The 24,284-nt window shown below is 42.0% G+C and overlaps 1 protein-coding gene across 5 annotated transcripts in view; it reads right to left on the bottom strand.

Annotated features, from left to right (window-relative positions):
- The window catches only part of tanc2b (tetratricopeptide repeat, ankyrin repeat and coiled-coil containing 2b), a 234,479-nt gene extending 211,852 nt beyond the window's left edge, over positions 1-22,627 (bottom strand). For all 5 annotated transcript variants that reach the window (XM_042306173.1, XM_042306172.1, XM_042306171.1 and 2 more), the window contains exon 1: positions 22,193-22,627. The gene's annotated coding sequence lies outside the window, so the exon portion shown is untranslated. The remainder of the gene's footprint in view (positions 1-22,192) is intronic.
- Positions 22,628-24,284: the final 1,657 nt, after the last annotated feature.

A 24,284-nucleotide genomic window follows, 5' to 3' on the forward strand; every position in this document is an offset into this window, starting at 1 on the left:
GGAAATCTGTCCTTTGGTCTGATGAGTCCAAATTTGAGATTTTTGGTGCCAACTGCCGTGTCGTTGTGACACACAGAATAGGTGAACGGATGATCCCCGCATGTGGTTCCCACTGTGAAGCATGGAGGAGGAGGAGGTGTGATGGTGTGGGGGAGCTTTTCTGGTGACACGGTCTGTAATTAATTTAGAATTCAAGGCACACTTAACCCGCATGGCTACCACAGCATTCTGCAGCGATACACCATCCCATCTGGTTTGCGCTTAGTGGGACTATCATTTGTTTTTCAACAGGACAATGATCCAACACACCTCCAAGTTGTGTAAAGGCTATTTGACCAAGGAGAGTGATGAAGTGCTGCATCATATGACCTGGCCTCCAATCACCCAACCTCAACCCAATTGAGATAGTTTGGGATGAGTTGAACTGCAGAGTGAATGAAACGCATACAACAAGTGCTCTGGAAAAGCATTCCAGTTGATAGAATCATGTAATAACAAAGGGTGGCTACTTTGAAGAATCCCAAATATATTTTGATCTGTTGAACATTTCTTTAGTTATTACATGATTCCATATGTGTTATTTCATATTTTTGACGTCTTCACTATTATTCTACAATGTAGAAAATAGTAAAAATAAAATCTCTTGAATGAGTAGGAGTGTCCAAACCTTTGACTGGTATTGTAGGTTCTCAGATAAAGTGGTTGACATAGCTCTGTGCACTGTTGGAAGCTTGGGGACTCCCTAACCGACTCCTGCTTTCATTCTCTATAATAACAGAAACACAGACATACAACTCCACAGGGGTTGCCCCAAGGTGCAGACAAAAACTTTAATCTGAAAATGTTGCATGGGGAGTAGGTATAATAGATGCTTTAGAACAGGGCAATTATTCCAGCTATTGTCTATCAGCATCTCCTTCCAACACTTTGTTATATCTCCTAAACAGTCGAAACAGGGTAGTTTGTCGGTTCAGATCTGCTTTGTGGCTTAACTACACACACTCAAGGGAAATAAGAATGGCTTCCTTTGAATGGAGCAGAAGCCTGAGTGCAAGGTAAGCGAGCCGCTTTTCCCATTACTCTCTAAGTCAGGACTGTAATCAGATTTCCAACGTCGCCTATATGTCTGACTTCTCCTGAAGAACATGAGGCAATGCTCCAGGTTTTTCCTGCTCCTCCATCTTAACCTATTGCTTGTCTTTACTAAGATGGGATGCTTGAGTGACCTGTATCAGCAAGTACAAGTTCTACTGGCCAAGCAACAAGTTTTATTACTAGAGGTGTTTGCCAGGGCACTAACTTTTGCAGTGTGTCCCAGTCCCAATGTAAACAACCTCAATAACACAAAGGACTTTGTGACGAATGCGTATGTAAAAAGGGCTTTATAAAATAAATGTGATTGAAATGGACCGCATTAGAGACCTGTTAGTAACAATTAGAGATGGATCCACATGGAGTACACTCTCCTAAATAGTTCTGTCCTCAAAGTGGAAATACAGAACTGACAGTATCGCATTATAAACCCACTCACTAAAGTAAAACATGCACGCCAAGCAACTCCTAGGGTGTTCCTCTTTAAAAAGGGATATTTTCTCTTCTACTGAATTCCCAGTGAGATTCTAAATGGGGTGTTCTGTGTACTGTTGGATATCAATTAGCAGCTCATTAGAACAGCAACAGTCCCCTTCCCCGCGGCTTCCTGTAGCCCCCAGAGAATCATTGACCCTGTAGCCGGAGGCTGTCTCTCTCTCGCTCTCCTGTAGCTGGTCTCAAATCTCATTTGATGGAAACAGATTGTCCCAGGTTGAGGCTGTGGGAGATTACTTCACCCTTTGAAGTCAGGTGGTTCAGAATGTCCACCCTGCAAATGGGATGTCTGAGAGACCATTAAGACTTGGCTATATCAAATAAAAGCACTGAGGGAAGGCAGGAAGAGACTTCCTAAAAGCAGCTTACTGTTCAGTACATAGCCATTGAGAGGGACAGCTAACATCCAGTTCACTCACAAATGTGTAGTCCATTGGAAAACCCTGAGCCTATAGCATAATAACCCAGTAATGACCTCAACTTCTCATACATTGCTACTAGGACTATTGTGTGGGGACCAGCGTATCCATTTGCACTAGCTCATGTGTATTTTGGGCCAGAAATGCTAGGGTATTTATAGCTGGCTTCAGAAGGCCATCGGTCTGTGCGAACTGTTAACACAATGAACAGCCATGCCTGAACAAGGACACAATTTTGGTAACTGGACTGGAGGTAGCTGACTACGTCTGGTCGTTTTGGTAACTGGAATGGAGGCAGCAGAATATGCCAGTGTCCCAAATGGCACCCTATTTTCCTATGGACCCTGGTCAAAAGTAGTGCACTATATAGGGAATAGAGTGCCATTTGGGACGTAACCTACGACTCACTTTCCTTTTGGATAATAATCCTGGCAAAGAGCAGTTCACTTAGTAGGCTTGTTGCCATTCCATTTCCAATGTCCCTTGTGCTCAACCAGCAGCACAATTCTATTTGCACTCCACAACTTATTATACATTGGATTCCCATTTCTCAAAAACCACAGAGTATTTCCCTTAACAATCACAATCCACAACTCAATGTTCTTTTTATTATCTCAATCAATAATTTTGCTCGAAAAGAGAGAGTATTTGATGTGTGAATATTTGCTGCATAGTTCAGGCAGGAGTGGTTTGTACGCTTGTCCCCTAGCCTAGATTCCTCCTACACTAGTTCAAGCAGGAGTGGTTTGGACACTTGTAGCATAGCCTAGATTCCTCCACTGTCACACCTTTTATTTCCATCCTCACAGCTCATCATAACACAAGCTGTGTGAATGACAATACATCCCCTTCATGCAAACACAGGTGTGTCAGCCAAAACACCATACCAATGAAGTTAGCCTGATAAAATACTTAAATAGATTAAACCATTTTCAGAAACTCTTGGGAAGACAATGGAAGTTCACTTTAAAAACATTTGTTTATTGTTAAAACCATTAGTTCCGGTGTATGGCTTCATCAGGGTTTTTCAACTAAACACTGTACAAGAACATCACAGAGCCCCAGGTTGCATCCCAAATTACATTCCCTACATATTGACCAGAGTAGTGCACTACCAAAAAGGGTGCCATTTGGGACGCACTCCTCCTGCTACTAAGCCCAGTGTAAGCATAAAGGTCAGATACGAGCCTGCTTATTTATATAACGGACTGTAACTGCCTCAGTGTCAACTTCACGGCACGCTGGCCTGCTGCTGCAGACCACATAAAACAGCTCAGGCAGCACTTCCTCTGTACGATCAAATGTCACTATGCATCTACTCAACGCAATCATTTAGAATACAGTACCGACTGACACCACTCTTCTTAGTAATCATACAGTGTTATAGAGGGGACTATCTGACAGACAATTGCAGTACTACTAGCTATGTTTTCTTTCTTTATCAGATGCTTTAAGACTGATGGCAATGTTCCTGGTAATGTGCCGACAGATGGGAATGAGGAGAGGAATAGAGGAGAGGACAATGGTTGGATGAGTTATGTCCCCTGTTGTGCGGGGATAGGAAGAGAAGAACAATAACAAACAGCCCAGCAGAGGGCTGAAATAACTGCTTCGCCGGGAGTTCAGGGGTCAGCGATTGCTCCTGACTCTGGGGGCCCTGTGAGGTGACTTATCCTCTGGCTTTGACCTCAACCTTTTTTTTCCCCCCCGGTGCCAACAGAGATGGCCGCCTCGCTTCGCGTTCCTAGGAAACTATGCAGTTTTTTTTTTTTTTTACGTGTTATTTCTTACATTAGTACCCCAGGTCATCTTAGGTTTCATTACATTCAGTCGAGAAGAACTACTGAATATAAGATCAGCGTCAACTCACCATCAGTACGACCAAGAATATGATTTTCACGAAGCGGATCCTGTGTTCTGCCTTTCAACCAGGACAACGTAATGGATCCCAGCCGGCGACCCAAAAAAACGACTCCGTAAAAGAGGGAGACGAGGCGGTCTTCTGGTCAGACTCCGGAGACGGGCACATCGTGCACCACTCCCTAGCATTCTTCTCGCCAATGTCCAGTCTCTTGACAACAAGGTTGATGAAATCCGAGCAAGGGTAGTATTCCAGAGGGACATCAGAGACTGTAACGTTCTTTGCTTCACGGAAACATGGCTCACTGGAGAGACGCTATCGGAGGCGGTGCAGCCAGCGGGTTTCTCCACGCATCGCGCCGACAGAAACGAACATCTTTCTGGTAAGAAGAGGGGCGGGGGCATATGCCTTATGGCTAACGAGACGTGATCACAGAAATATACATTAAGTCAAATCCTTCTGTTCACCTGATTTAGAATTCCTCACAATCAAATGTCGACCGCATTATCTACCAAGAGAATTCTCTTCGATTATAATCACAGCCGTATATATTCCCCCCCAAGCAGACACATCGATGGCTCTGAACGAACTTTATTTGACTCTTTGCAAACTGGAATCTATACATCCTGAGGCTATATTCATTGTAGCTGGGGATTTTAACAAGGCTAATCTGAAAACAAGACTCCCTAAATTGTATCAGCATATCGATTGCGCAACTAGGGCTGAAAAAACCTTGGATCATTGTTACTCTATCTTCCGCAACGCATATAAGGCCCTGCCCCGCCCTCCTTTCGGAAAAGCTGACCACGACTCCATTTTGCTGATCCCTGCCTACAGACAGAAACTAAAACAAGAAGCTCCCACGCTGAGGTCTGTCCAACGCTGGTCCGACCAAGCTGATTTCACACTCCAAGACTGCCTCCATCACGTGGACTGGGATATGTTTCGTATTGCGTCAGATAACAACATTGACGAATACGCTGATTCGGTGTGCGAGTTCATTAGAAGGTGCGTTGAAGATGTCGTTCCCATAGCAACGATTAAAACATTCCCTAACCAGAAACCGTGGATTGATGGCAGCATTCGCATGAAACTGAAAGCGCGAACCACTGCTTTTAATCAGGGCAAGGTGACTGGTAACATGACCGAATACAAACAGTGCAGCTATTCCCTCCGCAAGGCTATCAAACAAGCTAAGCGTCAGTATAGAGACAAAGTAGAATCTCAATTCAACGGCTCAGACGCAAGAGGTATGTGGCAGGGTCTACAGTCAATCACGGACTACAAGAAGAAAACCAGCCCAGTCACGGACCAGTATGTCTTGCTCCCAGGCAGACGAAATAACTTTTTTGCCCGCTTTGAGGACAATACAGCGCCACTGACACGGCCTGCAACGAAAACATGCGGACTCTCCTTCACTGCAGCCGAGGTGAGTAAAACATTTAAACGTGTTAACCCTCGCAAGGCTGCAGGCCCAGACGGCATCCCCAGCCGCGCCCTCAGAGCATGCGCAGACCAGCTGGCCGGTGTGTTCACGGACATATTCAATCAATCCCTATACCAGTCTGCTGTTCCCACATGCTTCAAGAGGGCCACCATTGTTCCTGTTCCCAAGAAAGCTAAGGTAACTGAGCTAAACGACTACCGCCCGTAGCACTCACTTCCGTCATCATGAAGTGCTTTGAGAGACTAGTCAAGGACCATATCACCTCCACCCTACCTGACACCCTAGACCCACTCCAATTTGCTTACCGCCCAAATAGGTCCACAGACGATGCAATCTCAACCACACTGCACACTGCCCTAACCCATCTGGACAAGAGGAATACCTATGTGAGAATGCTGTTCATCGACTACAGCTCGGCATTTAACACCATAGTACCCTCCAAGCTCGTCATCAAGCTCGAGACCCTGGGTCTCGACCCCGACCTGTGCAACTAGGTACTGGATTTCCTGACGGGCCGCCCCCAGGTGGTGAGGGTAGGCAACAACATCTCCACCCCGCTGATCCTCAACACTGGGGCCCCACAAGGGTGCGTTCTGAGCCCTCTCCAGTACTCCCTGTTCACCCACGACTGCGTGGCCACGCACGCCTCCAACTCAATCATCAAGTTTGCGGACGACACAACAGTGGTAGGCTTGATTACCAACAATGACGAGACGGCCTACAGGGGGGAGGTGAGGGCCCTCGGAGTGTGGTGTCAGGAAAATAACCTCACTCAACGTCAACAAAACTAAGGAGATGATTGTGGACTTCAGGAAACAGCAGAGGGAACACCCCCCTATCCACATCGATGGAACAGTAGTGGAGAGGGTAGTAAGTTTTAAGTTCCTCGGCATACACATCACAGACAAACTGAATTGGTCCACTCACACAGACAGCATCGTGAAGAAGGCGCAGCAGCGCCTCTTCATCCTCAGGAGGCTGAAGAAATTCGGCTTGTCACCAAAAGCACTCAAACTTCTACAGATGCACAATCGAGAGCATCCTGGCAGGCTGTATCACCGCCTGGTACGGCAACTGCTCCGCCCACAACCGTAAGGCTCTCCAGAGGGTAGTGAGGTCTGCACAATGCATCACCGGGGGCAAACTACCTGCCCTCCAGGACACCTACACCACCCGATGTTACAGGAAGGCCATAAAGATCATCAAGGACAACAACCACCCGAGCCACTGCCTGTTCACCCCGCTATCATCCAGAAGGCAAGGTCAGTACAGGTGCATCAAAGCTGGGACCGAGAGACTGAAAAACAGCTTCTATCTCAAGGCCATCAGACTGTTAAACAGCCACCACTAACATTGAGTGGCTGCTGCCAACACACTGACTCAACTCCAGCCACTTTAATAATGGGAATTGATGGGAAATTATGTAAAATATATCACTAGCCACTTTAACTATGCCACTTTGTTTACATACTCATATGTATATACTGTACTCGATACCATCTACTTTATCTTGCCTAAGCTGCTCTGTACCATCACTCATTCATATATCTTTATGTACATATTCTTTATCCCCTTACACTGTGTATAAGACAGTAGTTTTTTTTTGGAATTGATAGATTATTACTGCATTGTCGGAACTAGAAGCACAAGCATTTCTCTACACTCGCATTAATATCTGCTAACCATGTGTATGTGACAAATAAAATTTGATTTGATTTGAGAGAGTGAGGCCAGCCTTGGGGATTGGGAAACAGAAAAGATAGAGAGGAAGCGTCCCAAAGGTGTCCCTGGGCTCTGGTCAAAAGTATTGCACTAAATAGGGAATAGGTTGCCATTTGGGACATAGAAGAAAGTCATAGCTCTCAGCCCTGATGAATCCACAGTCTGCTATTTATCTGCTGTCAGCAGCTGGAGCTAGCAGATGCAGCAGTCTAATTGGCTAACAAGGGTCCCAGGTCCCCCAGAAGAGGCTTTGGAGCAGCAGATTGATTGGCTACGGAAGCTCCTCTTTGTTTACACAACAACATCCTGGCTGTATGGCCATCTACTTCAGAATCAGAAAGCTCTATCATGTTGAGGCACAGAGATACAGACAGACACACACAGTGACAAACACACAGTACAAACTGACACACATTTAGGCTTGTCCAGAGGAAAGATTCATTCAATTTCATTAGAGCAGGATGCAGCAACACAGGCCCTGCTCCAATGACATCAGCCACTGACTGACCGGAAATATAACTGCCATCACTGGTTGTCTATTTTAGGGATATGGCCTACTGGCTACATTGTACTATGCCGAACATCTAAAACGGACTCTACAGTGAGCAGAAGTCTATACTGTGCCGCAGCACAGAAGTGACGTCTGGCTGTCTGAAGGGATTAGGGGAATGGGCTGGCAGCCTCTATAGATGTCTGCAGGGTCGGTCTCGCCCTGGTGATGCTAGTGGACACACAGAGGGTGGAGGAACAATGGGACAAAGAGACAGGAGGCTGCTCTGGTGAAACTAGGAGGACACACAGAGCCCTAATAGAGGATGAGGAGGAGTGGAGGGGAAAGGAGGCTGAGGGGGACAGGAGGCTGAGAGTGTGAACGGAACACTGGACACGTCAGGCCAGGCATGAGGCATTGTCAAGATGTGCAGCACGCCACTCACACACACAGTCAGTCAATGCTGCATTTTACTGAGCTCTACTGTAGTATACAATCTCTACCCACATACTGTAGAAATACTAGCCTCAGTTATTCTACGATTAAAGGTACTATGATCATATTTGTTACACAACAGTAATTACACGTGTGTAAAGCCTCAGCTGTGTTTCAGGGATGAAACACTGAAGTGCTTTGATCATGTGCTGTAATATTTGGTTGTACTGCTGGATTCTCCCTTTAAGGGTACAGAGCCTGATCCTTTGAGGAAAGATGAGCAACATATGTTCTCATACAAAACCATGCTGATGCCAGTAGCTGTCACCCAACTATTGAAACTACATGAGACGTTTACACATAAAAAGGGAGACATACATTTTGTTCAAAGTTGAGATATGGACAGGTTAGGACTTAAACCACTCAATTGCAGTCAAATAAATAAGATACTACAGTATGTACTATTTGTGATGAGAATAGGTCCTTCAAGGTTAAACAGACTAGAGGTCGACCGATTAATCGGAATGGCTGATTAATTATAGGGCCGATTTCAAGTTTTCATAACAATCAGAAATCGGTATTTTTGGACGCTGATTTGCCTAATTTTTTTTATACCTTTATTTAACGAGGCAAGTCAGTTAAGAACACATTCTTATTTTCAATGACGGCCTAGGAACGAATGGTGGTTTAACTGCCTTGTTCAGGGGCAGAATGACATATTTTCACCTTGTCAGCTCGGGGGATCCAATCTTTAAACTTATCTTATAAAAAACAATCAATCATAATCACTAGTTAACTACACATGGTTGATGATATTACTAGGTATTATCTACCGTGTCCTGCATTGCATATAATCTGACTGAGCATACAAGCATACAAGTATCTGACTGAGTGGTGTTAGGCAGAAGCAGGCACGTAAACATTCATTCAAACAGCACTTTTGTGCGTTTTGCCAGCAGCTCTTCCTTGTGCGTCAAACATTGCGCTGTTTATGACTTCAAGCCTATCAACTCCCGAGATGAGGCTGGTGAAACCTAAGTGAAAAGGCTAGCTAGTTAGCGCGCGCTAACTAGAGAGACGGAAGCTATACTGTTACACTGGCAATACTAAAGTGCCTATAAGAACATCCAATAGTCAAAGGTTAATGAAATACAAATGGTATAGAGGGAAATAGTCCTATAATTCCTATAATAACTACAACCTAAAACTTCTTACCTGGGAATATTGAAGACTCATGTTAAAAGGAACCACCAGCTTTCATATGTTCTCATGTTCTGAGCAAGGAACTGAAACGTTAGCTTTCTTACATAGCACATATTGCACTTTTACGTTCTTCTCCAACACTTTGTTTTTGCATTATTTAAACCAAATTGAACATGTTTCATTATTTACTTGAGGCTAAATTGATTTTATTGATGTATTATATCAAGTTAAAATAAGTGTTCATTCAGTATTGTTGTAATTGTCATTATTACAAATATATATACAGTGCCTTGCGCAAGTATTCGGCCCCCTTGAACTTTGCGACCTTTTGCCACATTTCAGGCCACAAACATAAAGATATAAAACTGTATTTTTTTGTGAAGAATCAACAACAAGTGGGACACAATCATGAAGTGGAACGACATTTATTGGATATTTCAAACTTTTTTAACAAATCAAAAACTGAAAAATTGGGCGTGCAAAATTATTCAGCCCCCTTAATATTAAGTTAATACTTTGTAGCGCCACCTTTTGCTGTGATTACAGCTGTAAGTCGCTTGGGGTATGTCTCTATCAGTTTTGCACATCGAGAGACTGACATTTTTTCCCATTCCTCCTTGCAAAACAGCTCGAGCTCAGTGAGGTTGGATGGAGAGCATTTGTGAACAGCAGTTTTCAGTTCTTTCCACAGATTCTCGATTGGATTCAGGTCTGGGCTTTGGCTTGGTCATTCTAACACCTGGATATGTTTATTTTTGAACCATTCCATTGTAGATTTTGCTTTATGTTTTGGATCATTGTCTTGTTGGAAGACAAATCTCCGTCCCAGTCTCAGGTCTTTTGCAGACTCCATTAGGTTTTCTTCCAGAATGGTCCTGTATTTGGCTCCATCCATCTTCCCATCAATTTTAACCATCTTCCCTGTCCCTGCTGAAGAAAAACAGGCCCAAACCATGATGCTGCCACCACCATGTTTGACAGTGGGGATGGTGTGGTCAGGGTGATGAGCTGTGTTGCTTTTACGCCAAACATAACGTTTTGCATTGTTGCCAAAAAGTTCAATTTTGGTTTCATCTGACCAGAGCACCTTCTTCCACATGTTTGGTGTGTCTCCCAGGTGGCTTGTGGCAAACTTTAAACAACACTTTTTATGGATATCTTTAAGAAATGGCTTTCTTCTTGCCACTCTTCCATAAAGGCCAGATTTGTGCAATATACGACTGATTGTTGTCCTATGGACAGAGTCTCCCTTCTCAGCTGTAGATCTCTGCAGTTCATCCAGAGTGATCATGGGCCTCTTGGCTGCATCTCTGATCAGTCTTCTCCTTGTATGAGCTGAAAGTTTAGAGGGACGGCCAGGTCTTGGTAGATTTGCAGTGGTCTGATACTCCTTCCATTTCAATATTATCGCTTGCACAGTGCACCTTGGGATGTTTAAAGCTTGGGAAATCTTTTTGTATCCAAATCCGGCTTTAAACTTCTTCACAACAGTATCTCGGACCTGCCTGATGTGTTCCTTGTTCTTCATGATGCTCTCTGCGCTTTTAACGCACCTCTGAGACTATCACAGTGCAGGTGCATTTATACGGAGACTTGATTACACACAGGTGGATTGTATTTATCATCATTAGTCATTTAGGTCAACATTGGATCATTCAGAGATCCTCACTGAACTTCTGGAGAGAGTTTGCTGCACTGAAAGTAAAGGGGCTGAATAATTTTGCACGCCCAATTTTTCAGTTTTTGATTTGTTAAAAAAGTTTGAAATATCCAATAAATGTCGTTCCACTTCATGATTGTGTCCCACTTGTTGTTGATTCTTCACAAAAAAATACAGTTTTATATCTTTAGGTTTGAAGCCTGAAATGTGGCAAAAGGTCGCAAAGTTCAAGGGGACCGAATACTTTCGCAAGGCACTGTATATACATACATACTGTGGGGCAAAAAAGTATTTAGTCAGCCACCAATTGTGCAAGTTCTCCCCCTTAAAAAGATGAGGCCTGTAATTTTCATCATTTTGTCTGTCATAGTTGAAGTGTACCTATGATGAAAATTACAGGCCTCTCATCTTTTTAAGGGGGAGAACTTACACAATTGGTGGCTGACTAAATACTTTTTTGCCCCACTGTATGTATGTATATATATATATATATTTTTTAAATTTATTTTATTAAATCGGCCGATTAAATCGGTATCGTCTTTTTTGATCCTCCAATAATCGGTATCGGCGTTGAAAAATCATAATCGGTCGACCTCTAATAGAGACAGGATGTCTGCATCTCAGATGGCATTCTATTCCCTATAGTTGTTACTTTTGACCAGAGGACTATGGGCTCTGGTCAAAAGTAGTGCACTATATAGGAAATAGGGTGCTCTTTGAGACATAGAAAATAACATTCTCAGATGCTCTGTGTGACCTCAGGTGCCTGGTCACCTGGCCAAAGGCTTAAGAACTAGAATGCAGAACTGTCACTGTCAGACCTGTTCCATCCATCAAGACTTAATAAAGGTCTCCAACTCCCGGGAGCAGTTGACAAAGGTTAAGACAGCCCACAGCAACCAGCCACTAACTCTTTTGACAGACACACAACTCAGAGGCTGAGCAAAAAGGCCTTGCTGTTTATCTTGTGTCCCCTAAATCGCATCCTATTACATATCTAGTGCACTACTTTTGTCCAGAGCCCTATGGGCCCTGGTCGAAAGTAGTGCACCAATACATAGGGAATAGGTGCCAATTGGGACGCACATAGATCTCTATAACAGGATGACAAAGGTGCTGTGAGAACACTTCATCTGCAGCACCATATTTACAGAATCAAAGCAGAACGTCAATGTGTGTGGTAAAGCCTGTGTGAATCCTTAGTTAATTAAAGGAGTTCAGCTCAATGTCTAATCCACTACACACACACACACAGCTATCATATCAGAAATCAAATTTTTATCTTCAGATTTTCCACCATGGATGTTCCATCTGATATAGTTTAGGTTTCCTTTCCTGGAGAGAGATTTACAATAAATGTTTGTACGGGTCATTTCTGCTACCTCATATGAATCTGACAGTAGTACTATTCTACATGCCTGGCTTGCATATAAGAGATTGCTTTTGCATACAAATTAGATGTTGGTCCTGGAGGGTGGAGTTGCGCAACAACAAAAAAGACATACAAAATTCCCTTGTAAAACTAATTTTGCCCTATATTAAAAGGACTCCAAACACACCCATCCTAAACAAAAAGAATACTATAAAGCACCCATCTGACATTATTTCCATGACAGTGGACCGCTCTCTGATTTCCATGACTGCTCTTCCTGATTAATGGGGCATAGAGTTGCCATTTACCTCAGAGCTCAGTGAAATTAATCGACATCCCAGAGGGCAACACCTTTAATACCTGGTCAGGAAAACTTCTCACATTTTCAACGCTGATAACATTCAGAGAGAGACAGAGAATGATTGAGACAAGGAGAGAGAAAGAGCATGAAAGAGTCCCAAATAACACCCTATTCCCTACATAGTGCACTAATTTTGCCATTTGGAATGCATCCAGAGAGATTCCCACCCAAAGCTCTCGGTTGGTGGCTGATAATACGCAGCAGAAAGAGACGCTTTGACGTGCCTCGACAACAGACAGTCAGTCTCAACCTGAACCAAGCAATATTATTACACTTCTTGTGTCGGCAGTAATCCCAAAATCCATTCTAACCACTCCAAGTAAGACGTACTACTGGTAAAGCAGGAAATATCCACTATTACCCTGTTGTGAAACAAAGGTACTGTAAATTCCAATGCATGGCAGCAAATAGTCACAGTTCCTGTCTAGTAAGAGCTAGGAAGGCCGATCATGTGACTGAATATTATTATTTTTTAACAATAAAAAGGGATTTACTGTTGTACTTTAAAACAAATGTATTTTCTCTCCATTCCTACACCTCGGGTCCATCCTAGGCCTGTCTGTATATAGTTTCTGGCTGGGATGATGGAAACTGACTCCCTGTGGACAAAGATAAACTGTTGTCTTTTCACTAAGTTAACACTGGACAGCAGAAAACATGACCTCATAATGGAAATCTATCCACATAACACGCTCACTGTCTCCAGCATACTAAATCACAGATGTGTGTGAGTGAGTTTGGGATGGAGAGACAGAGAGAAAAAGAGACAAAGATAAAGAGAGATGGACAAAGGGAGAGAACTAAATTACCCAACCAAATCTAAGTTCAAACATTTCTAATCCCTAAATGTTTGCAAGAAAAGTGGATATAAAATAAAAGATTCAACTCTCATGTGAAGTTATGACTTTACTTACATGTTAATTAAGACATAAAAATATTTGATATACTATGTAAAAAGTCTGGATTGTGCTTAATGGGTACTGAGTGTACCCTTTAAGCCCATGGGTGTTCCAAATAAGCCTGCCTCTTAATTAAATAATCCATTTGAATTCATTTACAAATGTTCAAAACTTACAAACTGACATTTTCTTATGTAAAATTGGATTATATGAATCTTCCCTAAAGTTATTAAAATGAACTGGTCATTGCTATTCATCAAGAAAGTAGCACTTATAACAGGGGGGGGTGTCCAATCGTATTCACAGAGATCAATGTGGACTTGGGCTTTTGTTCTTGCCGACCAGTACACACCTGATTCAACTAATCATAGACTCAATCAAGACATGATTAGTTGAATCAGGTGTGTTATTGCTTGGTTGGAACAAAAACCTGCACGCACATTGGCCCTCTGTGGATAAGAAGCCATGCAACACAAACCTGCACCCACACTGGCCCTCTGTGGATAAGAAGCCATGCAACAAAGACCATAACACCACTCTGGCCCTCTGTGGATAAGAAGCCATGCAACAAAGACCATAACACCACTGGCCCTCTGTGGATAAGAAGCCATGCAACACAAACCTGCACCCACACTGGCCCTCTGTGGATAAAAAGCCATGCAACAAAGACCATAACACCACTCTGGCCCTCTGTGGATAAGAAGCCATGCAACAATGTCCATAACACCACTCTGGCCCTCTGTGGATAAGAAGCCATGCAACAAAGACCATAACACCACTCTGGCCCTCTGTGGATAAGAAGCCATGCAACAAAGACCATAACACCACTCTGGCCCTTACTTGTTACTTTGTTACTTTTATTTCTTATCTGTATTTTGTAAACTGCATTGTTGGTTAGGGGCTCGTAAGTAAGCATTGCATTGTACGGTTGTATTCGGCGCATGTGACTAATACAATTTTATATTATTTGGATAACAAGCCATGCAACAAAGACCATAACACCACACAACTTTCAATGAATTACAGTTCAAGTTGGAAGTTCACATACACTTAGGTAGGAGTCATAAAAACTCATTTTTCAACCATTCCACAAATTTCTTGTTAACAAGTTAACATAGTTTTGGCAAGTCGGTTAGGACATCTACTTTGTGCATGACACAAGTACATTTTCCAACAATTGTTTACAGACAGATTATTTCACTTATAATACACTGTATCACAATTCCAATGGGTCACACGTTTACATACATTAAGCTGACTGTGCCTTTAAACAGCTTGGAAAATTCCAGAAAATGATGTCATGGCTTTAGAAGCTTCTGATAGGCTAATTGACATCATTTGAGTCAATTGGAGGTGTAATTGGATGTATTTCAAGGCCTACCTTCAAACTTGGTGCCTCTTTGCTTGACATCATGGGAAAATCAAAAGAAATCAGCCAAGACCTCAGAAAAAAAGTTGTAGACCTCCAAAAGTCTGGCTCATCCTTGGGAGCAATTTGCAAACGCCTTAAGGTACCATGTTCATCTGTACAAACAATAGAACGCAAGTATTAACACCACAGGACCGTCATACCGCACATACCACGTTCTGTCTACTAGAGATGAACGTACTTTGGTGCGAAAAGCTCAAATCAATCCCAGAACCACAGCAAAGGACCTTGTGAAGATGCTGGAGGAAACTGGTACAAAAGTATCTATATCCACAGTAAAATGAGTCCTATATCGACATAACCTGAAAGGCCGCTCAGCAAGGAAGAAAACACTGCTCCAAAACCGCCATAAAAAGCCAGACTACGGTTTGCAAATGCACATGGGGACAAAGATCGTACTTTTAGGAGAAATGTCCTCTGGTCTGATGAAACAAAAATAGAACTGTTTGGCCATAATGACCATGGTTATGTTTGGAGGAAAAAGGGGGAGGCTTGCAAGCCGAAGGCCACCATCCCAACCGTGAAGCACGGGGGTGGCAGCATCATGTTTTGGGGGTGCTTTGCTGCAGGAGAGACTGGACTGCACTTCACAAAATAGATGGCATCATGAGTGAGGAAAATGATGTGGATATATTGAAGCAACATCTCAAGACATCAGTCAGGAAGTTAAAGCTTGGTCGCAAATGGGTCTTCCAAATGGACAATGACCCCAAGCATACTTCCAAAGTTGTGGAAAAATGGCTTAAGGACAACAAAGTCAAGGTATTGGAGTGGCCATCAAAGTCCTGAACTCAATCCTATAGAAAATTTGCGGGCAGAACTGAAAAAGCATGTGCGAGCAAGGAGGACTACAAACCTGACTCCGGTACACCAGCTCTGTCAGGAGGAATGGGACAAAATTCACCTAACTTATTGTGGGAAGGCTACCCGAAACGTTTGACCCAAGTTTAAAAAATTTAAAGGCAATGCTACCAAATTCTAATTGAGTGTATGTCTACTTCTGACCCACTGGGAATGTGATGAAAGAAATAAACGCTGAAATAAATCATTCTCTCTACTATTATTCTGACATTTCACATTCTTAAAATAAAGTGAGGATCCTAACTGACCTAAAACAGGGAATTTGTACTGGGATTAAATGTCAGGAATTGTGAAAAACTGAGTTTAAATGTAAGGTATATGAAAACTTCGGACTGAAAGCTGAGTCACATTTGCTGTATTGCTATTCTTGTTAATTAGTTCAACTTGTCTCCTAAAGCTTATCTGAAGACAGTTTCAAACCTCCCTTTCAACTGTGTATTAAAAAGGTACAGGTGGTGGACCAACAAACAGAATCACGTGGATGAATGAAAGACAACAATTATGACAATGCCCTCACCCAAAAGTGTATAAGCAGTCACCCAATAGTCCATTTTCTTCTCCCTCATTCGTCCGCATCACTTGTAGGTCTTCTATCCCTGATATCCCTCAACCCTGATCTTATTCCTCTCTCTGCCTCAAACCTATTGGAGTGTACAGAGGTTTCTAATTCTTTGGAATTATTTCTAATCTTGGTAAAAGGAACCATGGCTAGATGCACAATATGCAGAACTGTGATTTTGGGGGGTTTAATCAAACTTATATCTGAACAAAAAAAATATACACTGCTCAAAAAAATAATGGGAACACTTAAACAACACAATGTAACTCCAAGTCAATCACACTTCTGTGAAATCAAACTGTCCACTTAGGAAGCAACACTGATTGACAATAAACTTCACATGCTGTTGTGCAAATGGAATAGACAACAGGTGGAAATTTTGGGCAATTAGCAAGACACCCCCAATAAAGCAGGTTCACACTGAGCACAAGTGACAGACGTGACAGAGTCTAGAGAAGCCGTGGAGAACGTTCTGCTGCCTGCAACATCCTCATGGTGTGGGGTGGCATTTCTTTGGGGGGCCGCACAGCCCTCCATGTGCTCGCCAGAGGTAGCCTGACTGCCATTAGATACCGAGATGAGCTCCTCAGACCCCTTGTGAGACCATATGCTGGTGCGGTTGGCCCTGGGTTCCTCCTAATGCAAGACAATGCTAGACCTCATGTGGCTGGAGTGTGTCAGCAGTTCCTGCAAGAGGAAGGCATTGATGCTATGGACTGGCCCGCCCGTTCCCCAGACCTGATTCCAATTGAGCACATCTGGGACATCATGTCTCGCTCCATCCACTAATGCCACATTGCACCACAGACTGTCCAGGAGTTGGCGGATGCTTTAGTCCAGGTCTGGGAGGAGATCCCTCAGGAGACCATCCGCCACCTCATCAGGAGCATGCCCAGGCATTGTAGGGAGGTCATACAGGCACGTGGAGGCCACACATACTACTGAACCTCATTTTGACTTGTTTTAAGGACATTATATCAAAGTTGGATCAGCCTGTAGTGTGGTTTTCCACTTTAATTTTGAGTGTGACTCCAAATCCAGACCTCCATGGGTTGATAAATTTGATTTCCATTGATAATTTGTGTGATTTTGTTGTCAGCACATTCAACTATGTAAAGAAAAAAGTATTTCATAAGAATATTTCATTCATTCAGATCTAGGAAGTGTTATTTTAGTGTTCCTTTATTTTTTTGAGCAGTGTATTTATGCTCATGTTCATTGAATATTAGGGATATCAACACACTTTCCACATGTGTTTCAATGCAAACCAGGCTTAATAGGAGCATACTGGGCTTAATAGGAACAACAGTAATTTATGGTGAAAAAGACAGAATAGCAAAGACTACTCAAAATATTTAGAAACTAATGGTGTGGGGTATAAATAGTTTTTATACACAGACTACAATATTATGCAAAGTTAGTATTGATCCTATTGAACAATATTGCTTTGTCATTTTTCATTCTGTTTCGAGGGAATGCTTTCTGTGCTACCCTTTAAGCCAGAGATAAATGTCAAATTTACAAAAATGGCATTTATGTATAACAATGCAAGTTTCATTTACCAGTAAAATAAGACAAAATGCATTTAAAAATGGAAGCTGTGAATGCCTGAAATCTATTATCTTGTACTTCAACAAGTTGTTGCTTCTGTGAGACTGACATGCAGGCATGACTGCTAGTATGAAAAACATATTTTCAATTGGCAAGAAATAGTAATGAATGCTCATGAAATAGGCTATCATGTGCAAATATCAGCACATTCATCTTTTCATTTTAGATAAAGTAGTATCACTTCTGAGTTGTTGTTTTTTTTATTTGAAAAATATGTTTTATCTAAGTCCTCAACACAAGTTTTTTTGCAGCTTTGAAAATGGCCACTAGTTGGAAGTTACACATAATTGTCAATAGCTTCATTATAAAACATCTGATTGACTTTTAAAAAAATGTTTAAGTTTTATTTGAATTCAAAGATCGAAGTGGGCTTAATAGGTACACTTACCGTAGTGCATGTCTCTGATAGGATTTGAGAAATGCTGTGGAGATGATTGTCTTTCATCTGCTGATAGGGAGCTCAGCTTTCAACAGAGAGAACAGCAGAACACTACACAGTGAAGCAGCCATTCTCATAGAATAACCATGTAATGAGAGCTCCACCATCTTATTTTACATGTATTTATGTCTGAGGAATCTTATAGAAATGCATCTTTGTAGGATCATTGTTATATGTTGCACTTGAGTCAGGAAGGAGTTGTTTGTTACCTGATAATGGAGAATATAGGGTAAATTGATCGTCTCTGCAGTTATTGCAAAAGGTATTTTAGCATATTTTGTGGAGAACAAATCTCAGGACAAATGTAATAAACTATTTTGTTTTTTAATCTGCTCCAGCTCAGCAGGAAGCTTGCAAATTCCTCTATCAAAACATAACACCAATATTTATTAAATCTCACATTCCACAATTATTAGAGAACTATACAGTATTCATAACAATCACAGCCGATGTAAAACAACAGGCACTATAGCCTAATAGATGCCTCTTTGTTGAACCATTTCATTGCCACATAAGACCCTGTCAAGGGGAACCAACCAAATCACATTGTTTTTGTCACATGAACCTTACCGTGAAATGCTTACTTACAAGCCCTTAAGCAACAATGCAGTTTAAGAAATATATTTACTAAATAAACTAAAGTAAAAAAATAAAAACACATAACAAACACGAGGCTATATACACTGTACAGGGGGTACCGGCACAGAGTCAATGTGTGGGGTACAGGTTAGTTGAGATAGTTTGTACATGTAGGTTGGGGTAAAGTGATGTGGTGATGACCTCCTTTTCCTGTAGTCTACGATCAGCTACTTTGTATTGCTCACATTGAGGGAGAGGTTGTTGTCCTGGAACCACACTGCCAGGTCTCTAACCTCCTCCCTATAGGCTGTCTCATCGTTGTTGGTGATTAGGCCTACCACTGTTGTGCCGTCAGCAAATGTCAGATAAGAGGCAGAATGAGGTAGGTGTTGACCTGAAGCCACACAGCAAGTAGGAACAGCTACTTACTTAGCTACAGATTGTTACACCAGATAATGTGATTTAAACCAAAGATTTTTGGTATCCATTACTGTGCGTTACAGATTAGTTACTGTTTGGTGTAGCACAGAGAATTTACGACCAATCTTAACTGCGATACCATCTTTGTTCACGATTCGGCCAAGCATGCATCTTCTAAAATGTCCGTGTCCAGTTGCAGATGGTGTTTGAATTTAGAAAATGCTCCGCTAATAAAATAAATAAATGTTTTGCTCCATGACGTAATACTTGTCTATTTCATATCTTCTCTCTATAAATAAGGACAACCCACCTGGTACTGACAAACCTGGATGGTAAATTGCTGAGGTTGGTAATGGAATACATTGCAACTCCTGTTTGCCACATCTTCAATGCAAGCCTAGAAGACGGTGTGTGCCTTCAGGCCTGGAGGGAGGCAAAGGTCATTCTGCTGCCCAAGAATTGCAGAGCACCCTTTAGTGCTTCAAACAGCCAACCAATCAGTCTGTTACCTGTGCTTAGCAACCTTTTGAAGTACAATGCTTGACCAAGTGTAATGTTCTTGTACAGAAAACAAATTTACAACAGACTTTCAGCATACTTATAGGGAAGGGCACTCAACATGCTCAGCACTGATACAAATGACTGATGATTGGCTGAAAGAAATTGATAGTAAGAAGATTGTGGGAGCTGTTTTGCTTGACTTTAGTGCAGCTTTTGATATCATTGATCATAACCTATTGCTGAAAATACATAGGTGTTATGGATTTGCATCCACTGCCTTATCATGGATTGAGAGTTTATTTTTATTTTATATTTTTTTACCCCTTTTTCTCCCCAATTTTGTGGTATCCAATTGGTAGTTAGTCTTGTCTCATCGCTGCAACTCCCGTACGGAATCGGGAGGCGAAGGTTGAGAGCCGTGCGTCCTCTGAAACACAACCCAGCCAATCCACACTGCTTCTTGACACAATGCCCGCTTAACCCGGAAGCCTGCAGGGCAGCCAGCTTGGGCCATTATTGTACTGTTTTTACTAATGACCTTCCACTGACCTTGAATAAAGGCTGCGTCTATATACGCTGATGACTCAAAAGTATATACATGTCGGCTACGGCAGTAAAGTAAATAAATGACATCCAGTCAGTTTTAGAATGGGTAACTAGCAAATAGGCTGGTGCTAAATATCTTGAAAACTAAAATAATATTTTTTGGAACAAATCACTCGCTCAACCATAAACCTCATCTAGATCTATTATTGAATAATGTGGCGATTGAGCAAGTAGAGACTAAACTCCTGGGTGTAATACTAGATAGCAAACTGTCATGGTCAAAACATATCGACTCAAAGCTTGCTAAAATAGGAAGAGGTCTGTCCATGATAACGCTCTGCTTTCTTGACGTCGCAGAATGTCAGTAACATTCATGTCAATCTTTCCTGGCTCAATATTGACTGCATTACTATTGGTCTTTGTGCGAGGTGGGGGGTGTGTTGAAGGTATCACACTGTCTGTTCAAGCACTTGGCACACAGTTCGGACACTCATCGGTATCACACAAGACATGCAGCCAGAGGTCTCTTCATAGTACCCAGGTCCAGAACAGAGGCTGGGAAACGTACAATATTAAATAGAGCCATGACTGCATGGAACTCGTAACCCAGGTAACTCAAGCTAGCAATAGAAACAGATTTTTTTTAAAGCTGACAAAAGAACCCCTTACAGCACATGGGGACTGTGGAGACATGTGAAGAGCTATTTTTATATATTTTGTATTGTAATTTGCACTGTATTATTTATTGTATTTTGTAGGTGGGTGGCCTTGTACGAATCCTTGGCTTGTGTAATCCATAACAGCTCATAGGGCAGGAGCCATTTCCTGTTTCTGAAGCGCGAGGCAGAGGCAGGAGATTATGTAGTATGATATAGTGTTAATTTATATAATAACATAATATAGATAAGTATTTTATTTGTTGTGTTTTGTTTCCTGTTTGGACCCCCAAAAATACTACTAAATACTAATACTACACATTGTTGGATTTCTTCATGGAGCAAAACAAATATTTATTTTAATAATGGAGCATTTTCTAAATTCAAATACACCACCTGCAAAGATACATGTTTGGCCAAATCCACAATGAAGATAGTATCGGTAAGGTTGGTTGAAAATTCTCTGTGCTACACCAAACGGTGCCTAACCTGTAACTCCCAGTAATGGATACCAAAAATCTTTGGTTAAATCACATTATCTGGTGTAACAATCTATAACTACTCCTTACTATAAACTAGCCTACTGACATTATTATGCACAGCTCTTTGTCATGGTGTGATATATTTCTGTTTGACTTGTAGTCAAGTGCAGAGACAAGCAGTAGCTACTGAATAGAATATTACAGAATACATTTACTTTCCTATGTATCCAACTGTACCTACATCTCATACATGTAGCTGCCTGTTGAAGTTAAGATAATCCAGTCCAGCAGTTTGACAATAACTGATAACTCCCATTGTTAGAACCAGAACAGTGGTGTGGAATAATGCCAAGCATTGATTTTCACATGGAAATGCACATGCAAATTGGGATACTTTAATCCATTTGTGGACGCAAACATGATACAATGTAACCTGTTGGCATTGACAACAATTTGCTTACACTGTACTGAACATTTGTTTTTGTAGGGGGTGGGGAAGGTGGCTACTGGCTACAGCTTTGACAGTCAATTTCGATCAGGGTGGAGATATAATTTGTGTCCGTTTAAAAAAAATGGATTTCACAAAGATTTAATTTAGCTTAATGTCAAGCCTACTGCCTAAATAAAACAGATTACCGCTACAGTAGCCTTACCTTGCTTGACTCTCTCTCCAGCCTCACTAGCCGCTTCGCATCAGTCGCAGCAAATAGCCTGCCGACAACCGGTAGCCGCTGTAGAGAACTGCAACCAGACGGTTTCTTTGGGATCCTCAAGTGAAATTGATCGCTACAGCTGACGTTATTTTAGCCTACTACCACAACAGAGCGAATAAAAAAGCTACACCGCCTAGCCAAATATACTGAACTGAAATGTCTATGGACTTTCTATTTCCAATAGTCTAATTCGACCATAATATAAGGATAAATAGATCTAAAGGCCAAATAGAATACCGTCTACATGTTCACCCAGCACGCGCCACTCGGAAGTAGCCAATCCCACCGCTGCAGGTAACTTCAACCGAGCAACTATAGTTGCCGGACCGATTCACAACAAAAAGTCATATGTGCCACAACTGCAGTAACCTATGTATGGATCGCTAGCACGCCTACCGGTGCAACCTCTGATTGACCAGAGCAGTGCACAGCAAGCTAGAAGCCGATGAATAAATCATGAGAATGGGAGGCACTAATGTCTAAACCGGTCATAATTATTCAAGAGGGGACAAGGTCGATGTCAATCAAAAACCTCGGCCCATTCCCCCCAGGATCAAAGCATTTGATGTAAGGGAATTATGTTATAAAAATGCAGAGTCTGCAGGAGATTCACTCCAAGCTACCTGTTTTACTGCTAAACCTATAGGCAAGCCGCAAGTCAATAAACTATAGCTTAATATAATTGCTATTTGGCCTACTAGCCTACTGGTTCTTTCAAATCAGGATGGAAATTTCTCTCTACATTTTATTGAGAAGAAACAGCTTTAGTATGCCTATTCTCTGGGGGGGTCAACACATTGATCATTTTCTACTTAAAGGATTCTCTAGATAGAAACATTGCTTATAGAACACTGTTGTTGTAAAAACATTGCATCAGCATGACATGATGCATATGCCTTAATACTGGTACTGTATGTCAAATAAATTATATAGAAGTTATTATTTTGTTGTAATTCCAAATGTGATCTGTTGGTGTAACTGGTGCACTAATATAATGTGCACATACTATATAATGTGTCTGTGCTGTAGCGTACTATATTACAGTAGGATGGCTGAGGCTGCAGTATAGCAGTGATAAATGCCCCAGCTAGGTGTGTGCCCAGCCCAGGGCTGCCGGTTCCAGTGTGTGGGTTTTGACAGAATCTATGTCCTAAATGAGACTCTATTCGCTAAATAGTGTACTTCTTTTTGACCAGAGCCCTATAGGCCCTGGTCAAAAGTAGTGCCCTATAAAGGGGTGCCATTTGGGAAGCATCCCGAGAGGCAGGCAGGAGGAGAGATTAATTAGGGTTAAATTTGATTTGGAGCGATCAGCAGTCATGCAGAGCTGAAGCAGTGTTATGCCAGCGAGAGTGAAGTCTGTCCTCTGCATCCCCTACTAATCCACTGAAACTCCAGCACCTCTCTCTCACTGCATCCCAAATAGTACCCTCTTCCCTATTTAGTGCACTGTTTTTTAGCCCTGGTCAAAAGTAGTGTACTAAACAGAGAATAGGGTGCTATTGGGGATGAACATCACTCTCTATGCCAAAGCAAAGTCTACCTCGCACACAGCAGCTCCACTGCACACACCTTCCCTCAGGTGCTTCAGGCAGCTGTAATCCCTCACACCGCTCCGCTCTGCACTCAGATGTTGTGCTGCCTGTGAGACTCCTGAAGGATCATGGGGTGCAGATTTCTATATTCCCATGATCTCTCCATAGCAGATATACAATCTGCTACTGAAGTTGGGGTAGGCAGGCATATTCTCAAGCTGTAAGGTTAGCACAACAACAATTTGACATGCAGTTAATTGTCCATTAAATGGGCAATCAGCAGTAGCTACATGATATGTACCCATTGATTCTTGAAGAATATAACTTAGAAATGTCTCATGAGCTTTGTTCAACTGTCGTACTCCATCAGAACCCAAAATATAAGCTTGTTTTACTCCAATGTTTGTAAACAAAGTAAATGTAAACAAACACTATACAGCCTCAAAACATGGTTAAAACTATTATTTTGATATCATGGATGGTCAGTCCTTGCATTC

The sequence above is a fragment of the Oncorhynchus tshawytscha genome, linkage group LG25, assembly GCF_018296145.1.
Source record: "Oncorhynchus tshawytscha isolate Ot180627B linkage group LG25, Otsh_v2.0, whole genome shotgun sequence".
NCBI lineage: Eukaryota > Metazoa > Chordata > Actinopteri > Salmoniformes > Salmonidae > Oncorhynchus > Oncorhynchus tshawytscha.